This window comes from Miniopterus schreibersii (assembly GCF_964146895.1).
Source record: "Miniopterus schreibersii genome assembly, chromosome: 1".
Lineage (NCBI taxonomy): Eukaryota > Metazoa > Chordata > Mammalia > Chiroptera > Miniopteridae > Miniopterus > Miniopterus schreibersii.
The window spans coordinates 10,489,023-10,511,664 of record NC_138101.1 but is presented as its reverse complement, the minus strand read 5'-3'; the positions used below and the strand labels follow the sequence as shown (position 1 = coordinate 10,511,664).

Genomic DNA, 22,642 nt, shown 5'->3' with positions numbered 1-22,642 from the left:
TTATAGTGTACTGGCTGCTTCTACTTTGATGATGTCTCCAAAGCTGTGTTCCCTCCTAGTTACTGGGCAGACCGAAAAGCTTAGATTTTGTCATCACCAGATCATTTCTGGCTTCTTTGCATTTCCTTAGAACAAGTTACCATCTGCTTGTTACTGAATTGTGGTCAGCAGCAATAGAGCACAGGACGTGAACTTTTGTTTGTATCTTCCCCAGAGGTGGGATTTTGAAATATGTGCAGTAGCTTGTTTGAAAAGGCCTACCTTCTGTCTTTCTTGCTCAAGAATCCAAATTCAATTATTTTGAAATTGCTTTACATGATTAGATTTTGGGGTTTTTTAAGGTGAAGCTAAATTTTTAAGGTTGAGACTGCCTGAGAAACCTCTGAAAAAATATTTCCCTGAGCAAGGAAACAGAGACAGTGCACATAATGACTGATAATTCTATATAACAAGCCAGTTGTTTAGGAAATATGCAAGCCCAATGAGAAATCCAAAAAAGCTGCTCAATTTCCCCGAGAGTCAATAATGTATCAAGAGTGTGTCAGATGTTCATACACATTATCTGAAATCCTCCCTTTATCACTATACAATATCAGTCTTATTTTATATCAGCAGATATTCATCTACATGATCAGAAACCCTTGCTATGAAAGAGTATTAGAGGTTAAAGTTTAAAAAAGATAAGCTGAGAAAATAAAGATTGTGGAGTATTGATTGGTCTGGTTTTATATGGTAATTTTTATGTTCTTCAAAATTGAGTTCAACTCCAAGTAAAAAAAAAATGCATTTATCTACCACATGAAGAAAGTTAGCCAAAATGTAGGTGAAAGCAGAAATAATTATTTTTCTACTTTAAAAAGAGCTGCATATATTTCTAGACAAAGCATCTGAAAGCCTCACTAGTCGTTTCCGTCTGCACACTTGTCTTCCTGTTTGCATATCTTTAGGGGCCTGAGATCTCATTCATTAGTCCCTAGTGACTTGTTACTGATTTAGTCAAGGCTAAGCTGAAGTGCAGATCAAATGGTTTCTTTAAAAAAACAAAACACAACAACTTGTTTTTCATATATATCCTGCCTAAAGTAGCATTGCAATTAAGAAGAGTGTGGTTATATTGTGAAAGTACTTCTTCAATTTTAGGTTTCAGGCAATTTACAAAATGCAGTGGCTGCTAAAAATCAAGATGCACTTTTAACATGTGACCATTTCCCTCTGTAAGAGGATCAGCCGCAATATTGTGAGAGCAAACTTACCTTCTAAACCCAACAAAAAACCCAGATCCCCTAAGTCGTGAAGCCCTAGATCGATTTTCCTTTTTAATTATCTTTAATCCTTTCTAGAAAATAGCTGGTTGTGAGCTTGTCCCCTTTAAAGTGGTCGAGGAAAGTGGCCACTAGTGGATAAAGTGACAGAGTAAACAGCCTGCCTCCTGTTATGGGAACACCAAATGTGTCAACGAGAGAAAGTCTGAAAGCTTGGCTTCAGTTTCCGTGGAGACAGTAGGCCTGGCTTGGAGCTCCGCGTTTCTCCCCACCTGGCAGCCCTTCCGAGCTCTGCACTGGCAGGCCGCTCCTATGTCCACTGGCCTGTTCACTCATTAAACGAGCACTATCTGAGTAGCTTGAATATCTAAAACCATGCTAGACAGTAGGCATGTAAAGAGAGTAAAAAGCAAAGCTACCACTCCCAGGAGCTCACAGTCTCCTAGAGAAAGTAGACATGTAAATAAATAAAAGGCGTAAAATGTGACTTCTCATTGTGCCATTTTCTTTTTTTTCGTTTCCTTTTTTCTCACCAGATGATATGTTTTTATTCATTTTAGAGAGCAAGGAAAGGAGAGAGAGAGAGAGAGAGAGAGAGAGAAACATCAATATGAGAAAGAAACATTGATTGGTTGCCTCCCTTACGCACCCTGACTGGGGATCAAACCCACAACCTGGATATGAGCCCTGACTGGGAATCAGACTCCCTACCCTTCGATGCGCAGGAAGATGCTCCAACCAACCCAGCCACACCGGCCAGGGCTCATTTTATTTTCTTAAGAACAGTTATAACAAACTGAAATGGTCTAGTTGATTTTATCTCTCCTTCTAGAAAGTAAATGCTTTGAGGGCAGGGATCTGGCACATAGTAGGTGCCCAATAAGAATGAGTGTAATAAATATAGGATAGAACAAAATGCTAGGTCTTTACAGGGGGCTCTAGGGCTAAAAGGTACTTTCTGCTACTCTCTCTTGAGGCTTCTCCGTGCAGCTGTATCTGTCCTTTGTCCCTTCAAGCTGCACTTTCGGTCTTACGTGGTTGTCCTGCATAAATTAGCATTGCAATAGGAGTATGGTTTTATTGTGACTGTACCGTGTAAACTGTCTCCATGCAGACACGAGGATGACGGCCCGGAGAATTCACTATGGCTCCCCTGACTCAGCCTTTCCCATCTGGACCACAGAGCCCAAGCACACATTGTAGAGGAGCTGGGGCACTGAGCTCAACTGGCGGTGTGTGGCTTTGATCCCAGCTCGTTCCCTTACTGAAGTGAGTGAGTGATCAATCTCTCTGACGCTCACACTCATCGGTAACGTGGGGAGTTAGTAGTACTCTCCTCACAAAGATGTTTGTAAAATGCTTAGCATTTAATGTGCAGGAGTTGAATCTGCACACGTGCAAATAATGCTTAGAGCTTAGCATTCTGTTTCCTGAGAGTCGTGTTCCTTATAAGCCATTCCTCCAACTGCATGGTAGGACTTGGACTTTAGAACTTTTACCCCCCACATTGCTGTCACCTGATGTTGGGGTGAGGGAGTCGAAGCCTTTCCACAGAAGGCAACGTGGGCAGTATTTGTGTGTCTGATCTGGAAGCTTCGGGAAAGTGGGAGAAAGAGACCGGTCTAAAAGTCGTATCTTCGTGAGACTTGTCAGTGCTTCTTGTATGAGTCATAAACAGCCCCGCAGCTGTGGCATCTCTGAGTTCCCAAACGCTAAAGACAATAAGTAAAATAAGCAGAAGATAATGAAATATTTGGGGTAAATTCAATGACAATCTAAGAGGAATGTTTTATTGTGGAAGTTGTAGAAAGCATTTCTTTTGTTGGCTTTTGGGGCCACTTTATAAAACTAAAAGTGGCAGAAACACCTTGGAAGTTATTAATGAGAAAGATCAAGGTAAATGCAACTATAATTCTATCCATTTGAAGCCATGGGTTTGAGCTAATTTTCTGTAAACAATCCAAGCTGAAGGTCTGCACAGCCTTCATCATTTTCTGCCAAGCTCCTTAACTTCCTCGGTAGGCAGCAAGGGTGACTATTGATCTAGTGTTTGCAGTGATTTGTCTCTAACACAGACCATGTTATAATGAATCAAGCAACTTCTAACTAAAATACTTTATTTTTTAAAAAGGCATGAAACGACTCATGTAGCAGTTTTTAAGACTTGTTTTGTTTTCACTACTGAGAGATGTGCCAGGTACTTTTTCAGCAAACATAGGATACAAGCCTGTGCTTATCTTTTCCTTCTCAAATGATAAGAAATTAGCACTTGCATCAAGCCTAGTTTATAGACACCATGTATCTTCAAATGCGTTTATTCCCAAAGTAGCATTTATGCATTTCATACCCCTTGCTTATGCTGAGTATAAAATATAATAAAAGAATAGCACTAGGATTTGATAGGTACATACCTCCACCAACTAATAGCGCTGTGGTATTGGGCAAGTTAATTAAAATCTCTGAACTTTGATTCCTTCCTAGAATTGTTGTACAGATTAAATATACAGTATAGAGAAAAGGCATATCATATGTAATGCAGCCCATGTAAAAGACATGGCACATGTAATATAATCATGCAAGAGGCATAGCATTAGTAATGGAGTATATGCAAAAGGCACAGCACAGCATGTCCCAAGCAGACACTGAGACAAGGATCCCTGGGTAAATGGTTTATTAAAGAAGTGCCCCTGTAAGAAAGGAGGAAGGGTATGGGGGAAGGAAGACTGGAAATGGAAAGAACCCAAGCAAGGGTATGACTTCAGGCAAAGTCCCAACCTCAGTGTGATTCTGTAGAGAGGAGCCGTGTTGTGCCAATTAAGGTTTACAGTTTGCCAAGACTTAAGGCAAGAGAGCAGGGCCTCCTTCCTCCCTCATAATCAATTTGGCTACAGGATACAATGGGACCATAAACTCTCAGGCACCTCCCACTCTCTGCCCTTGTGAACATGGGGGGTCCAGCAAGCCAAGGGCCATCATCCAAGCTGAGTCACAAATGCAGGCCATTAGATGAAGCAGACTTACTGAAGCAGTGAGGGTCACTAGAAACTGGTGACAGGGACCCAAAGGGATCGAGGAAGAGCACCAATAGTGTTCATGACAACACATGATAAAGTCTCAAGAGATGTAAGCTCCCTTCCCTTTCTTTTCCTAAACAGTCACCACTTCTATCATTCATACTAGCCTCCTAATTAGTTAAGTCCTGAGGTCAGAGGTTTTATAATTTTTGTCTTTTCAATGGCTGCACATGGCCATCAATAAGAATTTGCTGGGCCCACAGGAATATGAACATGAGTCATGATTGATTCCTATGCATTTCTGGCTTGCTGCACATCTCAGAGCCACATAGGGATGGTAGACAAAGGCTGTTAATACTTGTTGGTAGTTGCTACAGAGCACATGGCAACTGCAACCACTGTGCTTGTTTTATTTGAATGCTTAGTGAGATGTCATTTTTTTTTTTTCAAATATATCTTTATTGACTTCAGAGAGAGGAAGGGAAAGGGGGAGAGAGAGACAGAAACATCGATGATGAGAGAGTCATTGATCGGCTGCAGCCTGCAACCTGGGCATGTGCCCTGACCGGGAATCGAACCCTGATCGCCTGGATCCCAGGTCGACGCTCAACCGCTGAGCCACGCCCGGCCGGGCGAGATGTCATATTTTAATCTCAAAACTTTTTGATACATGTTAAAATTCACTTTGGCAATTGCAGGCAAGGCAAAGGATTTAGAATATTGAAAACTATGAGCTCTGACAAGTTCATCGGAGAGGCAACTGTGTTAAGGGTGAGAGCAAGAACCAACTAGCAATTTAGGTAAGAAATGAAGCTTGATGCTCTCCCACGAAACATTGCAGCTGAGAAGGTTTCAGCAACTGCCAGCCCAGACGCCTGTCCGTTAAAAGCAAATGTAATCAAGAGCCAAGGATGAGAACGGGAATTGCTCTGGACCCCCATCGTGTTGTCCTGTTGATCCCACTGGACTGTAACATGCTGTCTGTGAGTCTCCCACAGGCTTCCAGCTTCAGGCCCCGCAAATTGCTGGTGCGAAAGAACTGTCCATCCTGTGATCCCCTCCCTGGGGGGCAGGACAACTGTGAGGCTCTCCGAATATGAACCGGGTCTGAAAGCAGCACCATATGGCCTGACTCCAGGAGCTGTAACTCAGGCCAAAGGAAATATTTCCCCAAGCTCTATTTACTGAGCTGAATTTTAGGAAGTGACATTTACTTTTAATTCATTCAGTAACTCTTTTGTCTGGCGTATAATCTCCACAAACACTTAGGATAACAGATGGAGCGTGCACTGTGCCTTGAAAATTAATGTGGCCCTCCACTGGTGACTGACAGAGGGAAGCCGTCACTGTGACAAAATATCTCTATGGTTGTCCCCAGCCACCCAGTACTCAACTTTGGGAAGCATCACAGGCTCCCATGCTCAGAAAAGACCAGGGTGCCCTTTGACCCTAGGGCATTAGAGACCTTGGTGATGTTAAAGGCCTTCCTAGGCTTATTCGCTCTGCATTTGAAAGTGGAAACAAAACAGTGACAGCATCTGGAGCCCAGAGAGAACATTCTCAGCACAGCTTGTGTTATTAAAGAAGCAAACTGCAGCCTCCAGCACAGCTCAAGCCTCCAGGCTAGTTTGTTTTTAGTACTGATAGGTAAACAAACACAAGTGATGATGCTTGGAGGCGATAGTAATTGGGTTTGGTTCTGTTCCACGCCACAACTCCAGGGTTCAGGAAATAGACCCTTTTACTAGTGTGAACTGAATTTTAGTGAGTGACAAGATGTGAAAATTTTCTCCCCTCTCTCACCTGCCAGCTGGTTTGGTTTCACATGGAAAACATAGGTTTCTTTTTTCACTATAGCCTTGCCAGCAAATATTTAAAATAGTAATCACTTGGATAACCAAATGGAACTCTATTTGTTTATCACGTAATTATGGGTTTAAGACATTTGCTGTACAAAGCAACTTTCTTTTTAACATAAATTCACTGGATTTTGCCAGAGAAACCATATGTAGTTCCCTTCAGAGCCCGCACAGTAAGTACAAATCAATATTTTCCACTGTTAGTAGTTTCCACATAAACAGAATGCCTGCTTATTGCTTTAAAGTTTGCCATGAGACATTTTCCCCAAGATACTACAAAAATCCATATTGGCCCAATATTTAAATCAGAAGATGTTTGCTTCAAAATTTTCCTTTTTATGGAAGGATTCAATATAGAATGTCTATAATAATGATTTCAATCATTTATTCATTCAGTACATATTTGTTGAGCACCTTTAATACCTGATATATATCCCATGCTAATATCTTTGGGTTTTTCTGTATTGTATTGTAATTCCTTCCTGCTTGTCATTTTCTTCTCTAACCCTATCTTTATTTAGGAGAATCTCAGCTATAAAGATGGAGAAAAATCTAAAAGTCACACAAGGAAACAGTACACAGTATATGTCCCTGGGTATAAGATGCAATGGGCCAGTGGATATTAGCTAAAGGTTTTTCTTTCATTCCTAGAGGGCTAAGTTCTAAAAACACAGCTTTGCTTGACTTTTGAAGAGTTTATTTATTAATGATGGTCAATCCCCTAAACCTGATGGTTATTCCTTGTGACTTGAAAACCTATGAGGAATTTTTTTTTCTCTTCTATTGAAAGTCAGCTGTTAATTTTTCCAAGAATAGACAGGCTTCATTCTTGCTAAGTGAAGGCTGGAAGATCCTGGGAGGGAGTTGGAAAGGGATGCATTCTCGTGTAGAGTGTGTCATCGCCTACTTGTAGAAAATCTTCAAGCTAAGGATTAGAAGAAATTGAAATCTCTGTTGCCCAGTAGTTCAAAATTTATTTTCTTTATTTTAAAAAAACTACTAGTAGTAGAAATTTTTCTTTAAAGGAGAGCATCCTAAACATCTAATATGTAAAATAGGTAAAAACAGAGCTTCTCCCGTTCAAGCAGGAGACAGGAGAGAGGGCTGGGTATAGGAGTCCAGATAGCTTATTCCTGCCCATGCTAACATCTATTGAGCCTATTCGCTCAAACCCTCACCTAATGCAAAATCTCTAAACAGCATCACTGGTAGTTATTCAACTTCTGCTTGATTCCATGTCATGACAAGGAACTCCCTGTTTCACAAGACAGCCTAATTAATCTTTCCACAGCTCCAGGTTATTTATATAGGTTTACTGCATTATCATTCATTGCAAATCACCAGTACAGGAGAGGTTTTCAACACAAATGGGATCAGAAGTAACGTTTATTCATTGTCAGCTCAGACAACTGACTAAAATTTCAAGGATGAGGCAGCACTTTCTTTTTAAAACTCTTTTGGGTTCCTTAAAACAGGCTTAGTGAGTTTTACATGGGAAGTTTCTACAAAGAAATGTATCCCTTGGATAACATCAAGTATGTGAGATTCAACCTCAAGAAAATGTTTGTTCTGAGTCATAAGTCCTTTGAAAAAGCTTGGTATTAGAGGGGTGATAAATGAAAATGCCAATTATAGACCCTTAGCAAGCAAACCTGTTCAGAAGCTTGGTTCTAAAGGAAAGTTCATCCCCTGTGCAATATTTATATCTTCTCCAGCTCTCCAGATGACAGCACCATTGAGTATTGACTCTTCTCGGCCTTTAAGCCCAACACAAATACAAACACAAAATGCTCCCTTTCAAAGGAAGCCACTCAGATGGGCTTAGATAAGAAAGACACTGACGCTTGCTTTCTCTTTGTTTCTTTGAGGAGCCCTATGAGAAAAAGCTCCAAAGTTTTCAGGGGGAGGTGATAGAATGAAAGCATTGTTTGCAATTTTCCTGCCCTCTCACATCTGCCATGTCTCAACACAAGGGCCTTCGGTAACAGTTTCCTGTGTGCAGTGCTGAGCGTGTTCAGTGCCTCCGCCACCTGTTTCTGTAAATAGTTGTATTGGAGCACAGCCACACTCATCCATCTATGCATTGTCTTTACTGCTTTCAAACTGTGATGGCAGAACTGGGTAATTGAGGCAAATACCTTACAGACAGTAATGCCTAAAATAGTTTCTATCTGGTCCTTTACAGATAAAATGTGCTGACCTGGGCTTTATTTTTTTTTTTCCTTTTTATTGAATTTATTGGGGCAACACTGGTTAACAAAATTATACTGGTTTCAGGTGCATGATTCCACAATACATCATCTGTACGCTTTATTTTATGTTCACCATCCCCAAATCAAGTCTCCTTCCATCACCATTTATCTCTCCCTATACTCTCCTCTACCTCCCCACACTGTCCCTCCCCCTGACAATCACCACACTGTTGTTTGTGTCCATGAGTTTTTTCTCTTTTTCTCAATCCTTCCACCTTACCACCCAGCCCCACAACCCTCCCTGACAGCTGTCAGCCTGCTCTCTATTTATGAGTCTGTCTCTGTTTTGCTTAAAAGACAAGTACCATGTGATTTCACTTATGTTTATAATCTGCTGAACAAAATGGCATGTGCTTTAAAAGTGGTTGTCAAGAGAATTCAACATAAGACAAAGGGCCAGGACATAGAATTAGCCAGAGGGACTAGACTACAAATAACTCAGGTTTGTATAGCATTCGCTCTTCAATGGATCCTAAACATTTAGGCCAAGGCTATTATTTTCCATTTGAGGAAACTGAAGCCCAAAGCAGAGAACAGGTGAGTGACAGAGCTTGTGGGAAATTGTCCAGTGAAAAAGAGGTTCTTTGCATGTGTCACAGCAAAAAGACGCACCTTTGTTTGCCTTAGGTCAAAACCCACTCACAAATTTGAATTTTAGAGAATGTAACTATATAGCAGAATTAATCTTATGTTCATTTTATTGATCAGAATTCACAGAATAAAGGCAAAAGATAGTAATAAAACAATAGCAGCAATAAAGGACTAGAAATTAATTTCAGGCTTTGCCATCTAGAATAATTTATAAATTATTTTCATCTCTCTAAACATCAACTTATCATCTGTAAAATGGACGTTATAATAATAGAAACTACTGTTTCTGAGGATTCTGACATAATGAATGAAAGGTATCTGGTACAGAGCAAGAATTAAATAAATATCAATAAGAATTAACAAATAAGTGTCTTGGTTCAGGCCTTCCCCACCCCCCAACCCACCCCTGATGAAATCAGATGCCAGAACTAGGATGTAGGTACAAGGAATTTGTTTGAATGTGATCCCAGGGAGCCGTGGGAAGGAGTGGGAATGGGGCACAAGGAGAGATGAAAGTTAACAGAGGAATAGGGGCACAGTCCCATCGAGATCCTTTTATAGGCCATGTGGAACCTGCCCTCAAATCGTCACAATGGGACAATTCATGTCTCTTATTGGGCAAGGGTCACTCCTGTGCCTTTACCTCCCTAGTAGACATTTCACTGGGCTCAGGGAATGCCCTCCGGTAGACACTTCAGCTGCTGTGGTATAAATGGGCTATCTCAGATGACTTCCAGGGAAGGTCAAGGGAATATGCTAAGATATCAACCATGCTTACTACGACAAACACACCATATTGCAGTCTCCTTTGTCCCAGTTCCACAAATTCTAATCAACAGACATTTCAACCTAGTAGCAATTATGAACTATACACTCTAATGAGCTTCTGAAGAGGTGGTCACATCAATGTTTGGTAACTTGTCATTAATGTTAGTCTGTGTATTAATAATAGTAAAAATATCTACTTTTATTGTATTTATGTGTCTGCATTCACCAAATTCTTAGTTAATATCCTGGAGTAGATATAAGGCTAGTCATTTTTTTTTTTAATTTTATTTTAGAGAAAGGGAAAGAGAGAGAGAGGGAGAGATTGGTTTGTTGTTCTACTCATGTATTCATTCATTGGTTGGTTCTTGTTTGTGCCCCGACTGGGGATCAAAGCCACAACTGTGGAACATGGGAAAGGCTAGTAATTTAGGAATAAATTTTGTTGCACAGAGCATTTGAGGATATTCTTTGAAATATAACTAGAGGTCCACAGAGCTTGTTTGAAGCCTGTTTTAGAAGAGAGTTACAAAATGTTCAGACTTTTCTTCTAGAAAATTCGACATAAATCTAGAAACACAGAATGTTTAACACTTTCATCATGGATACCAAGAGTTAGAAAAATCTTATGTTGAAGTGAAAGAAATAGGCTGGATATGTGCCTGTGGTTTTCTGTTTCCATAGGCACTTTGTCTAATTAGAGAAACTCATCAAGCTTTGACTGTAGTTTGGTTCTCAAGTCATCTTTTACTCTGCAAATCATTTTAGAGAGGTATGGATTAGAACAAGTATCCTCAAACTTCTAGACTCAGCAGCATTTCAGGATGACAGTGTTCTCTGGAACCATCATCTTCACTAGGCCATGGAAAGAAAAAATAATGAAAGGAATTTATAGTGTTCTTGAGCTGTGTCATAAGGAGCATAATTTAGTGGTTAACTCATGCCCCACATTGGAGCATAGGCATGGTTCCTGCAGACATATATTTACTATGTAGAGCTACCTGCAGGTCACTAGATAACTTAGAATACCTGTTGTGGCCACAGACAATGCATAATAAGTAGGTGTGTCCAAGTTCCAGTAAAACTTTTAATTACAATAACAAACAGCCAACCAATAGGCTTTACTTTGTTGACCTCTGATTTAACCTTTCAAATCAATTTCCTTCAGTCTATATCCATTGCCATCATCTTCATCTAATTGATCACCATCTCTCTTTCTCAAACTAGTGAAAGAAACGGGTCTAGCCTTATATACTTTTGAAATTTCCCAATAAATTTCTCTCAGGACAGTTGGACTAAATTTTAAAAATACAAATCTGATTACATCACACTCTGGCTTATATCCTTCAGAATTGTCCTTTTTATAAGACAAAATCTTCAGCATGACCCATAAGTTTTACATTACCCAACCCTTACGTAAGTCTCCTGCCTCTGCCAAATTGTTGGTGATTGGTGTTCCAGACACGCTGACCCACAGCTGGCCATCCTCCCTCCCACCTCAGGGCATTCTCACATGCTCTTTCATCCCCTTAGGCTGCCTTTCCCCAGGCTTTATCAGTCATTGTCTTAGCAGGAAGAAGAAGGTATATTACAATGGGTTATGAGTGAAATTTATGAAGGGGTTGCCATGGACCCAGGGACTAAGAATAGCAAGAGCTGGAACCAGGGAGGAGGGACCACATGGCAGGAACTGTGCCTGCAGATGATTATAATATACATAGCCACTCTGAGAACCAGAAATCAGAAGTTGACAGGAAATAGAGGAAGAAATATCCAGACCCCTCACCTCCCGCTATTTTAGAGCTGATGCCTCCCATTGGTTGAATCCCACTGGAAATCAGAAGGCAAGAGATCCTGAGAGAAGCAGTCTGTAGGAGACAGGTCCCCTTGTTACATGTTCTCATAACAACTTTTTCCTTTATAAACACCCTTCAGGACTGTAATTTGTTCTTATTTTCAGGACTCTTAGATTAATATTTCTCTCTTTCTTTACCATGTAATGTCAAAAACTGTGCTGCTTTTCTTACAATCATATCGCCAAGTTCTACCCTAGGCCTGGCAAGTTGAGGGAACTAAATAGTTATTAAATATTTGAAGGAAAGAAAAAGCTAATCACTGAGTGAACTTTTCTTAGTGTAATCTTTCCCTCAGTTGCGCTCACTCTATGCACCGTACTGGTTCCACTCAGCAGCAGTTTGTTTCTATCTTTCTAAGCCCCTTGCTAAACATTTGGATTTAGGAACAGAATTTGACTCCATCTTCTTTGATAATTGGTCCACCTTAGGACAAGACTTCTAATTCCTCCAGATACCCAGTTCTAGTTTGCCTCCTAAGCGCTGACCATTTAAGCAAGTTCCAGAGACAACCCTGCCTCCCCTCTTCTTTCTCCCTGCCTCATCTGCATGGGGATCAGACAAACCCTATATGACAAAGGCTACATTATGACAGTTGGCAACAGAGTAATTGGTGGTACCCAAGTGACCTTCACATCCTAAATTTCCATACCTTTCTTTCCTTAGGAAATTGTTTATCATCTGAACTCCACCTAAAATCTCTTCTGGCAGTTTTAGCAACTCTCCCCTTGGGTTCTACTTGGTCCTCTCTTATATCTTCATTAAATTTTATTTTAGAGTAGTTCAAAGAGTTCTGCATATTTAAACAAATATTTCCCATGCAAAGAAGTAGTCATTTTTCTTTTTCCCCTTAAAAGTTGTGAATATTTTTTAATTGAAAAGCCCTATGAAGTTTTGGGCACTTTAAGAAAAAAAAATACTTACTTGATCCAAAAATACACTTTCTAATATAGGAGATAGAATTTTTCTATGAGGATAAAGTCAGTAACAATGGAATCTTATTGCCCTGAATTAAGTATTTTGACATTCACTAAATGCCAACAGGTAAGGCTGAAAGTTTGAAGAAACCATTAAGGAAAAGTTTCTACTCAGTCAAAATATAGCCAATTAGTGGTGTTTAGAGACAAGTTTCAAAAAGGATTTTTTTGAAAATATATACAAATAAATATGTAAACTTTAAAAATCCTATTCTAAACTCTACTGTTTAACAGGCTTAACCAGGTATTTTAGTTGCTGGAGACTGACTGTAAATAGTATCCAAAGTTTGCCAATTTTCCAAGAATAAGATGACTGAACAAAGCCTGGTATTAAATATAATTTAGTGTTTCACTGGTGGTTAAGAAGTAACCTCCTAATCAAGTCCTTATAATACCATTGGCCATATTCCCTATGCTGTTCTTTACGTCCCTGTGGTTGTCTCTATTACTGGCCATTTCTACTTCTTAATCCCTGTGCTTTTTCCATCCATCGTCCCAACTCCACTCCCACCTGCCAGTCATCGATTTGTTCTCTGTATCTATGAACCAACAGATTATTTTGAGAGTATCAAATGAAGTAGTTGGGTTTGCCTATAGGCTACATAACATGAAAATTGGGTTTGAGTTTATTTTTGAGATGATTGCACAGGTTGAATGTTCATAGTCTAGGTTCACATATGATTCAGACTTACCAGGGTGGGATTACGTTCCACTCTGCAATGGTTGGAGGTGTCCCAAGGAAATGTGGAATGACAGAAAATGGGAACCAAGTCAGATTGAGCAGCTTAAACGTATTTAAAAGGCTTGGCAGGTCTTCTCTGTAGTGATTCCCCATTCTGGACAGACTCAAATAACTCGGTCCTCAGAAAGACAAGTTGGACTCTCTTCCAGATCCTTTTGGCTTTGCTACTCCATCATACTAGTCATTTTATTCATTTTTAATTGACTATATTCAATTGATCTTTTCATAACCATCGGGAGGAATGAATCATGATAATAGTTTTCAATTCTCAGTTCCTGCCTAGTCTTGGTAATGAAAATAATGCACTGAAAGTATGAAAAGTGCTTCATTTTCCTGGATACCATATACTGAAGTCATCTTTTTTAAAAGCAGACTCATCTGTTTGAAAGATGATAGAATGCCAATACAATCAAGTATCTAGAAAAAAATTTCTCTGTGCAGTCTGAAGATCATGTTCCCTTTGGGCGGGTCAGTCACTCACAGTGCCGCGAATCTGGGTGCAGAGGACATTTACCAACTTGCAGACAGAAGAGGGACTTTCATCTTGAACATGCCCTGTTTTATATCGACTGTGCGTGTTGATAAAGTCCTGGCAGGTCGATGTACTTGGTACTTTGTTAAATAACACTTAAATGGGTGGCACGGGGAGCAGCCTTAGGTGACGATGGGAGGAACTAATGGATACTGGATGAGTGTGAGCATGCCTGGAGGACCGCATCCAGAGGCCCTGCAGTTAATTTAGGGAATACAGTAGACAGTATGTTCTTCTGAGAGTAATCAGGAAAGTAGAAGCAGCACATTGGAGCCTGGGGTTTGCGCTTCAATATTTGCCAACTCAGAAGCCTTTTAGGGATAAGTATTGTGCGTGTACGGTGCAAACATGTGCTGGGATGTGAGGGGTCCTGTGGGAAGCTGCAGAGACATCACTCTATTTAGATATGCTTATTCCAATTTTTAAAAACACTCTAAGGAAACGACACACATCTACAGGCGATGTTTGCCTCTTAGCTATCAGCTTATGAACTTTGGTATAGCTTAAATAAATAAGCCAGTCATAGATTTATAGAATTGTCATATCACAAACATGAAGCTACACAATCTGACTTTTAAAATTTCTTTTCCTTTCCTTTTTGAGTTTATCATATAATTCTACTTCATATAACTGTGGGACAAACCTCTAGTGACATAGCCCCCAAATAAATTAATATTAAATACATTAATGGACAATAATTTTAGTAAATTATGTGTGTGGGGGGGACTTCTGTTGAGAAAAACCTATAATGACTGCCTCATATATATATATACAATAAATTAAATACAATAACATGTATAATGGACCAGTGACATCATATATATTATTGTATTTAATTTCAACAAAACTATATACTAGATATGATCATCTCCTATTTCACAGACTGAGGCTCAGAGAAGTTGACAAGCTCAAAGTTTTGGTCTAGTGTTATGGGCCAAATTATGTTCCCTCAAAATTCATATGCTGAAGTCTTAACTCTTAGTATCTCAGGATGTGACTTTATTTAAAGACAGGGTCTTTATAGAGCTGATTAAATTAAAGTCATCCTTAATTCCATATGACTGGCATCTTTCTAAGAAGAGGAAATTAGGACACAGGCACACATAGAGAGAAGATGTAAAGACACAAGAAGGCAGCCATCTACAAGACAAGGAGGGAGGACTCAGGTGAAGACACCCCTGCCAACACCTTGATCTGGGACTTCTGGCCTCCAGAACTATGAGAAAATACTTACCTTCTGTTTAAGCTACGTCGTTAGTGATACTTTGTTATAGCAGCCCTAGCAAACTAATACAGTTAGTAATTCATAAATCAACTCAATATTGTCAGAAGTCAGAATTCACTGTACCCTAAACTCCCATAAATAAATTCAATTTGAAGTACCTCTGACATAATTCTCATGGAGACTGTTAAAGAGAAAATAAATTCTAACTATTAAAGAAATAATTATTCAATGACACTCGGTAAAGCACAGTAAGGGGAACTTTATTCTAGGGGGGACATGGTGATAGCTGTACGGCCCCCTGCAATGGGAGTTTGCAGTGAGGGAGAAAGATGGGACTGAACCCTGAATACAACATGGGTAAGTGGGAATTTATAGCCAAGAAGCAGGGCGGCGATTAGTGAATAGAAAATTGCAAAGAGAAACATCAGAGGGAAGAGGGGATGTTGGCTAAACCAACCTAACAGGATTCTTGCCGAAGACAAGCCAAGGTGATCAGCTATCACCTGAGGGATAGCAGAGGATGAGTAACCCAATTAGATGTGGAGAGTGATCAGATTCGGCACATGAGGGATTCTGGCTAAACCAACTTAGCAGAATTCTTGCTAAATTCTTTACAATGCAGAGATGAACACGGGAGTTCAAATTCAAGGCCTACTTGAAAATTTCCGGGGACCCTGAATAGAATTTGGTCAAGAGAAGAATCTTTGTCAATACCTCACCTCCAAATTTCCTAGCTTTATGATATGGCTTTGCTTTTATAAGGGCATATCATGTGTACCATCGCTGAAGCAAATGGTATATTTAGTCACCAGATGCTTGTTGAGTATCTGATGAGTGTGTGACAACCTTCAAGGAGCTAAGGAATGTAAAATGATGAAAGCAAAGAAAAAGTCTGTCTGTTGACTCACACCCTGTATTTTTGTTTAAGTTCTAAACCCAAATTCCAATTTTTGGCACAGAAGGGACCCTGATAGTCACTATAATAGCTTGTCAATGTCCCCGTTTACCTGACACCAATTCTGCCTAGAGGGGCCACCTCTGGTGTGAAAAACAGGGCGCCCCCTAGGAGGCAAGTGTTGAGATTACTGGAAGGCTCTCCTGTTTCAAGTGCTGCCGTCGTCTCTAGCATTGTTCATTCTGAGCTCAAAGGCACAGTGGTATTTTCAGGGCTTCTCCTCTGCTACTGAGTGGAAACTGAAAAGAGCTGGCCAACCCCATGCCTGGTGTCTGGAGGTCAGTGGCTCATTGGAGGAAATTTAGCCCTGAAGGACCTTCCGGAGCATCAATCTGTACCCTCTGTTTTCAGTATGTGGCCAGCATACTTATAGCCCTCTATCTGGCTTCTGTTTTCCACTCTTCTTCCCTGAAAGTCCTGACCTTCTTATCTAATTCCTGCAATCTTTTCTTCCCCCAGGGCTGGATTTGATGCTAGTGCCTGTCACATCAACTCAGATTCACTTCCTTCTAGCCCTGCTGATGTTACAATGTGATGCATGTCCCGATTCTGCTACTGATTTGTGCTACATCCTGTGTTTAGACCCTTTGCCTGTTGGCTCTAGCCCAGAATTAGCTCGAGTTTACCATACTAGCTTGAATTCACTAAACAACTATGAGCACCCAATTATTGCCCATCTCACTTCATTCCCAGCTCCCCAGCGAGAAGGTCCCTCTGTGCTCAGGGCCATGGGCCGTGATATTCTACCCCCAAATTGCTTTAATTCACATCATTAGAGTGAGCCACACCTTCAAGTTAAAGCATTGTATTCCAAGTTAAATGTGTTACCTAGAAAAGCCAGCACATTTAGTTGTCATTGCCTGTTAACATCATGCATATATCAAGGTGGTCACTATCCCACCTCCAAGAAAAGTCTTGAGGGATATAGGACAGATATATTTTCAAATTGGAAGATAAAAATAATTTAGTCCTACTTCCTATGTTGTACATAAACCCCCCCTACTAATCTGGTTTTCCAGGTCCTAGTTGAACATTTTCTATGATGTGAAATGCTGAATGTGCAAAGCACAAGTGTTTTTTGAGCGTCTAGTGATTAGACTCATTACCCTGAACTTCAAACCACATTTTTCTCCCTAGAAAAGCTTATTCAACATTATCTTCAACAGATCTTTATTGAGCAACTGCTATATACATGCCAGAACAATGCTAGGTGCTGGGCACACCAAGAGCCACAGGGCTTGATCTCTGCCCTCTATGAGCCCATGTCCTATTGAAATGGAATTTTGTAGAAACAATATGTGGACACCTCCCTTCACTTGTGCTTCAGTTGCTTCCTGTACAAATTAGCTCAGTACATTCTTATCAAGCTTTTGTTTTTTTATTATCATTCTTTCTCTCTTTCTTTCTGAAACACTCCAAACATCAAAAGTATTTTGAAACCAGTTTGGGCCTTTTTTAAATAATGAACTAGATAGGAGATAATTCATTCAGCTTGTTTCAATTAAGGCACAAAAGCTAAGTGATGAAATTAGATTCTGAAGGAAATGAACAACAGCATTGAGTATATACAAAAAGATACCTGTTGAATCTGGGGATAGTATGATAGCAAGGGATTTTTTCAAAGGCACTTTGGGAATAGAGTTTTAATGGGGTTGGTTATGCTTCTTGGAGGCTAAAGTTGGGAGAGTCATCTATACACCCAATATCAAAGAGACTTAATTCTTGTTGAATCAGAGATTAAATGAGAAAGATTTTCATTCTGAATGTGCTTTTCTAGTTGGCACCTAAGAAATAACACACTCAGTAAGCACATGTGTGCACAGAGATCTGGTTACTGTGAACATTTTCTATAAGTCTAAATTATAAATAGTTATTTATAGTGCAGAAGCAGGTGCAATGTAAGTATACAAAGTTGTGATGGTAAGTGCTATTTTTCCAAAGCTGGCTGTAAATAATAGCACACACGAAAAGACGGAAAAGTGCCAAGGGAAATAATAGCCTTGTCCCAGTATCCGAGACCCCGAAAAGACTTTCAGAATCATGACCACTTGTGACTCAATGATCAGAAGATGCTTCAGAAACAAGGACTGTGGGAAGCCTTGAGTTCTCAGTCACACAGGATGCAAAAGGTCCTCAGTGCAGCCAGGAAGTGACTGTGGTGGAAACGGCACTTCCAAAGTTAATGAGAATGAATCATGAAACCGGCTTAGTGTGTCTTTCACAAAAAGGCAAAGATGCCAATTATTTTCAGTTTTTTTTTTTAAGTAACTGCATTTTACTTCCCCTCTCTTGTGTCCCCAAATTATAATCAAAATTATTTTTTATTATTTTGCTCAATTATTCCCTTACTATGTGCATCTTGTTGCTACAATACCTGGAGACCTTTAGTAGAATAAATGAGGTGCATATGCAGATTGTTTTATAAAAGGTAGATTTTAGGAGAGGATGGTGCTACCCAAAGTAACCTTTGAAACTGTTTGGTCTCCAGTATTACAGAAAAAAAAAAAAAAGTGAAAGGAACTTCTTTAAGAAGAACAAGGGGAAAAAATTAAAAATAAGAATAAGAGAATATCATAAAAAAATTCTCAATGACAAAAGCAAACACATAATAAAAGCAGTGGATCAACCAACACTTAGGCTAGTACAAAAGTTAAAAGGCAAAAATAAGAAGATCATGTGTAACTACAACATTAAATTAAGGGATGCATTCACACACAAAAGAAGTAAAAAAAGCTTAAACTTGAGTAAACATGGTTGTGATTTTAGAGCATGTTTGGACTTAACCATCAACTTAACATAGACTGCTATAAACACAGCTTGGTACATATGAAGCGTATGGTAACCAAACATCTATAAGAAATATACAGGAAATAAAGTGAAAGAAATCCCAACACAACACTACAGAAAGTCATCAACATACAAGAGAGCAAGAGACTAGGAAAGGAACAGAAAAGAACTACAAAAACAACCAGAAAACAATTAATAAAACAGCAATAAGTACATGGCTGTTGATAACTACCTTAAATGTAAATAGGTTAAGTGCTCCAATCAAAAGACAAATGGATAAGAAAGAATGATACATATTTATCAGTGGAATATTACTTGGCAGTAAAAAAAGAATAGAATCTCGCCATTTGCAGCAACATGAAAGAACCTAGAGGGTATTATGCTAAATGAAATAACTCAAACAGGAAAAGACAAACACCATATGATTTCACTTATATGTGGAATCTAAAGAACAAAATAAACAACACAGCAAAACAGAAACAGACTCATAGATACAGAAAATAAACTGATGCTTGCCAGATGGGAGGGGTTTGGAGGACTGGGTGGAAAATGCGAAGGGATTAAGAATTAGAAATGGCAGTTACAAAATAGTCACAATGATGTAAATTACAGATTAAGGAATATAGTCTATAATATTGTAATAATTTTACGTGGTGTCAGGTGGGTGCAAGACTTACTGAGGGGTTCACTTTGCAAGTTATAGAAATGTCTATCTAACCACTATGCTGTACACCTGAAGCTAATGTAATATTGTCAACTGTAATTGAATATTTTTAATGGAAAAAAAAAGGAAGAGACTGTTTTGTTCCATCAGTTCTTGACCTGGTTGCATGAAATTACCTAATATCAACTAAAATTGATCTTATTTCAAATAAAAATCCAAGTATACAAAGACAACCTTGAAAAAAAACTAAAAAAAAAAAATCATAGCTTAAGTTTTCAAATATATCCCATCCCATAAATTTTCACCTAAATCAATGAACTTAATATACTACTCTATTATTGCTAAAAATCAGTTGGAAAATATCTAAATACCTATGTCATAATTGATCTCGAAACAAGTTTTGCAAGGCTGATAGTGAAGGCATTCCTATTAGTTTTGTTCACTTGACCTGACTGTAGAACTTGTCTCCAAATACAATTTTGTTATTTCCAAAAATCACATCCATCATGTAAAGGTCAGGAATTTTTCCAGCGGACATTCAAAAGAATGTGTCACAAACTCTGCAGGCATTTTGCCTGGGGAGTTCAAAAAGCACTCGTGCTTCAGTAGAACCATCAAAATAAGTGCCTGGCTCCCCAGAGTACTTGTTGGGAAGGCACCAAATTTCATTTACATGTTTAAATTCTGTTTTTTAAATATTTCCGACTCTAGTGAGGTGTGATTGGTATTTAAAAAACTGCACATAACTAATGTATACAATTTGGTGAGTTGGACCTTTGTATATCCTTATTACAATCAAAGTAATAAACATATTCATCACCCCCAAAAGTTTCTTTTTGTCCCTTTGTTGTTGTTTTCATTTTAAAGTCAAACCCAGGACTTTATAGTCACATCTACTATTATTTCAGTGAACAGGGGTAGAAAGGAAAAATGTATGGACATATTCCTGTAAGAAGGAATCAAGGAAAACGCCTGGTGCTTTTTCATGGTTGATGTCTGTGTCTCCTGTGGCTCCCAATATCTTCAAGACTCTCTGTCCTTAACAAGTGACACAGCCATGTCGAAGAAGCAGTAGGTATGTGACTATAATTACCCCTCTCTGGCAAAGTCAGCAGTTGGTATGTGCTTGTTACTTCCCAGGGAGCCAGGGATGAGCCCTGAAATGATGTTTTTCTGTCTTGGGCATCAGAGATCATTATCACACTTGAAAGGCAACCTCTGTATTTACTAATCTTGGGAAGGCAGTGAGTCGAGATGCACTGGTTTCCAAACAGATCACAGGTCAGAATCCTCTGTGTGTGGAGCTGGCCCTACCCCCAGTCTGGATGAATCTTTTTTTTTTATGTCTGTTCTTACCCATTTGTTACTTCTTAGGAAATCTCATTTCTGACCGGCTCAGACTTAGAGGCAGAAGCTCTCAGAAAGGACAGGCTGTAACTCTTGGCAATTGTTACTGGAGTTTTTCTTTGGCCTCCTTCATTCCCTTGGCCAAAAGTTTAGCATAGCCCGGCTGGTGTGGCTTAGCGGTTGAGCATCGGCCTACGATCCAGGAGATCGGGGTTCGGTTCCCAGTCAGGGCACACGCCTGGGTTGTGGGCTTGATCCCCAGTGGGGGGTGTGCAGGAGGCAGCCGATCAATGACTCTCTCATCATGGATGTTTCTCTCTCTCCCTCTCCCTCTCCCTTCCTCTCTCTGAAATCAATAAAGACATATTTTTTTTACAAAAGTTTAGCATACTCTGTGGCCTCTCCCTTATTTTTCTTAGTATGTTGTTTCTTCAGAGCAACACGTGCTGTAACAAGATTCTGAACCTTGGGAGCTTTGGTCCGAGGTTTCTTGCCTTCTTTGTTGAGGGGCTTTCTCACAACATACTGGTGGACATCATCATCTTTAGCGAGACTGAAAAGTTTGTGGACTCTCCCCTTTTATTAGAATGACCAAGTTGTACAGAAATGGGCATCCACAGTGCAACCCCAAACAGAGTCGAGCTTTCTCTTTCCAGTCCCCCTTGGCCTCTAACAGGAATGCCCCTTACTCAGCGGCATGTGGGCATGGCCCTGGTTCAAGACCCCCTGCTTCACAGGGAAACATTGTGCCATCGCCACCACGATTCACACCACGTCACCCTTCCATTCCTCACCCAGAGCATCACCAGCAACTGCCGTGGCCATCCCCTTCTCATGAAAGTACGAAGTTTGCGTGCATCACCCACTTCAATGAGTTTCTGGTAGCCAGTGACTGGAAAAGAGCTGCTCAGCTCCAGCATGAAGCCGCGGACCACCTGTGACGCACCATAAATGAGAGCTGGCTGAATCTTTATGAGGGTGGGGTCTGGATACTGGTGTCTAAATGCCCCCATCAGCAAGACTAACACACTCATCCTCCAACCAGTGTTTGCAGCCATGTGAGGGTGGTGCAAGGAGACCTAGGTGAGGGTCCCTGGGCCACTATCCTAATTATGTGACCATGCATAAGTGACTTAACCTCTCTGACCTTCTCAGTCCTCATTTCTGAAACAGGAATTTACATGGCTACCCCATAATGTTAGGATTTAATAAAGCATGCATGAGATGTTTCTGGTGAACCAGAGCTCTCAAAAGAATTCCTTCTTTGAACACTTCTTCTCTCCCCAGTCAGTAGGGGTTATGGACTGAATGTTTATGTCTTCCTAAAATTCATATGCTGAATCTTAACCCCAATGGGATGGTATTTGCAGATTATGCCTTTGGAGGTAATTAGGATTAGGTCATGAGGGTGGGGCCCTTAAAATGGGATTAGTGGCTGTATAAGGAGATGAAGAGAGAGCTCCCCCTCTCTCTGTTTGCACATATTGAGAAAAGGCCATGTGATCACAAAGTGAGAAGTTAGCCATCTGCAGGCCAGGCAGAGAACTCTCACCAGGAGCCAGATAAGCTAGCATCTTGATTTTGGACTTCCCAGCTGATTGTGAAAAATAAATCTCTATTGCTTAAACCAGCCAGTCTATGGTTTTTGTTATGGCAACGAAACAGACTAAGATGTAGGCAAATAAGACCTTTAAAATGGCATAAACACAGTTAGGACAGTTGAGTGGACAAGGGGACTGGACAGAATATTGTCCTATATATAGACCCTGCAGGAGCATCTTTTCAGAGCACGTGTTCTGGGGAAGCTCAGAGTGGGC

The 22,642-nt window shown here is 40.0% G+C and overlaps 1 protein-coding gene and 1 pseudogene across 5 annotated transcripts in view; one reads left to right on the top strand and one right to left on the bottom strand.

The window, feature by feature from the left end:
* Window positions 1–22,642, top strand: part of KCNIP4 (potassium voltage-gated channel interacting protein 4) — a gene marked incomplete at its 5' end in the record, with an annotated part of 828,309 nt that overhangs the window by 628,477 nt on the left and 177,190 nt on the right. The gene's annotated exons all lie outside the window — the stretch shown is intronic.
* On the bottom strand, window positions 20,849–21,859 carry LOC308561212 (small ribosomal subunit protein eS6 pseudogene; annotated as a pseudogene). Its single transcript has 2 exons — window positions 21,202–21,859; window positions 20,849–20,968 (listed from the first exon to the last, which is right to left on the bottom strand). The product of its transcript is annotated as a small ribosomal subunit protein eS6 pseudogene (transcript).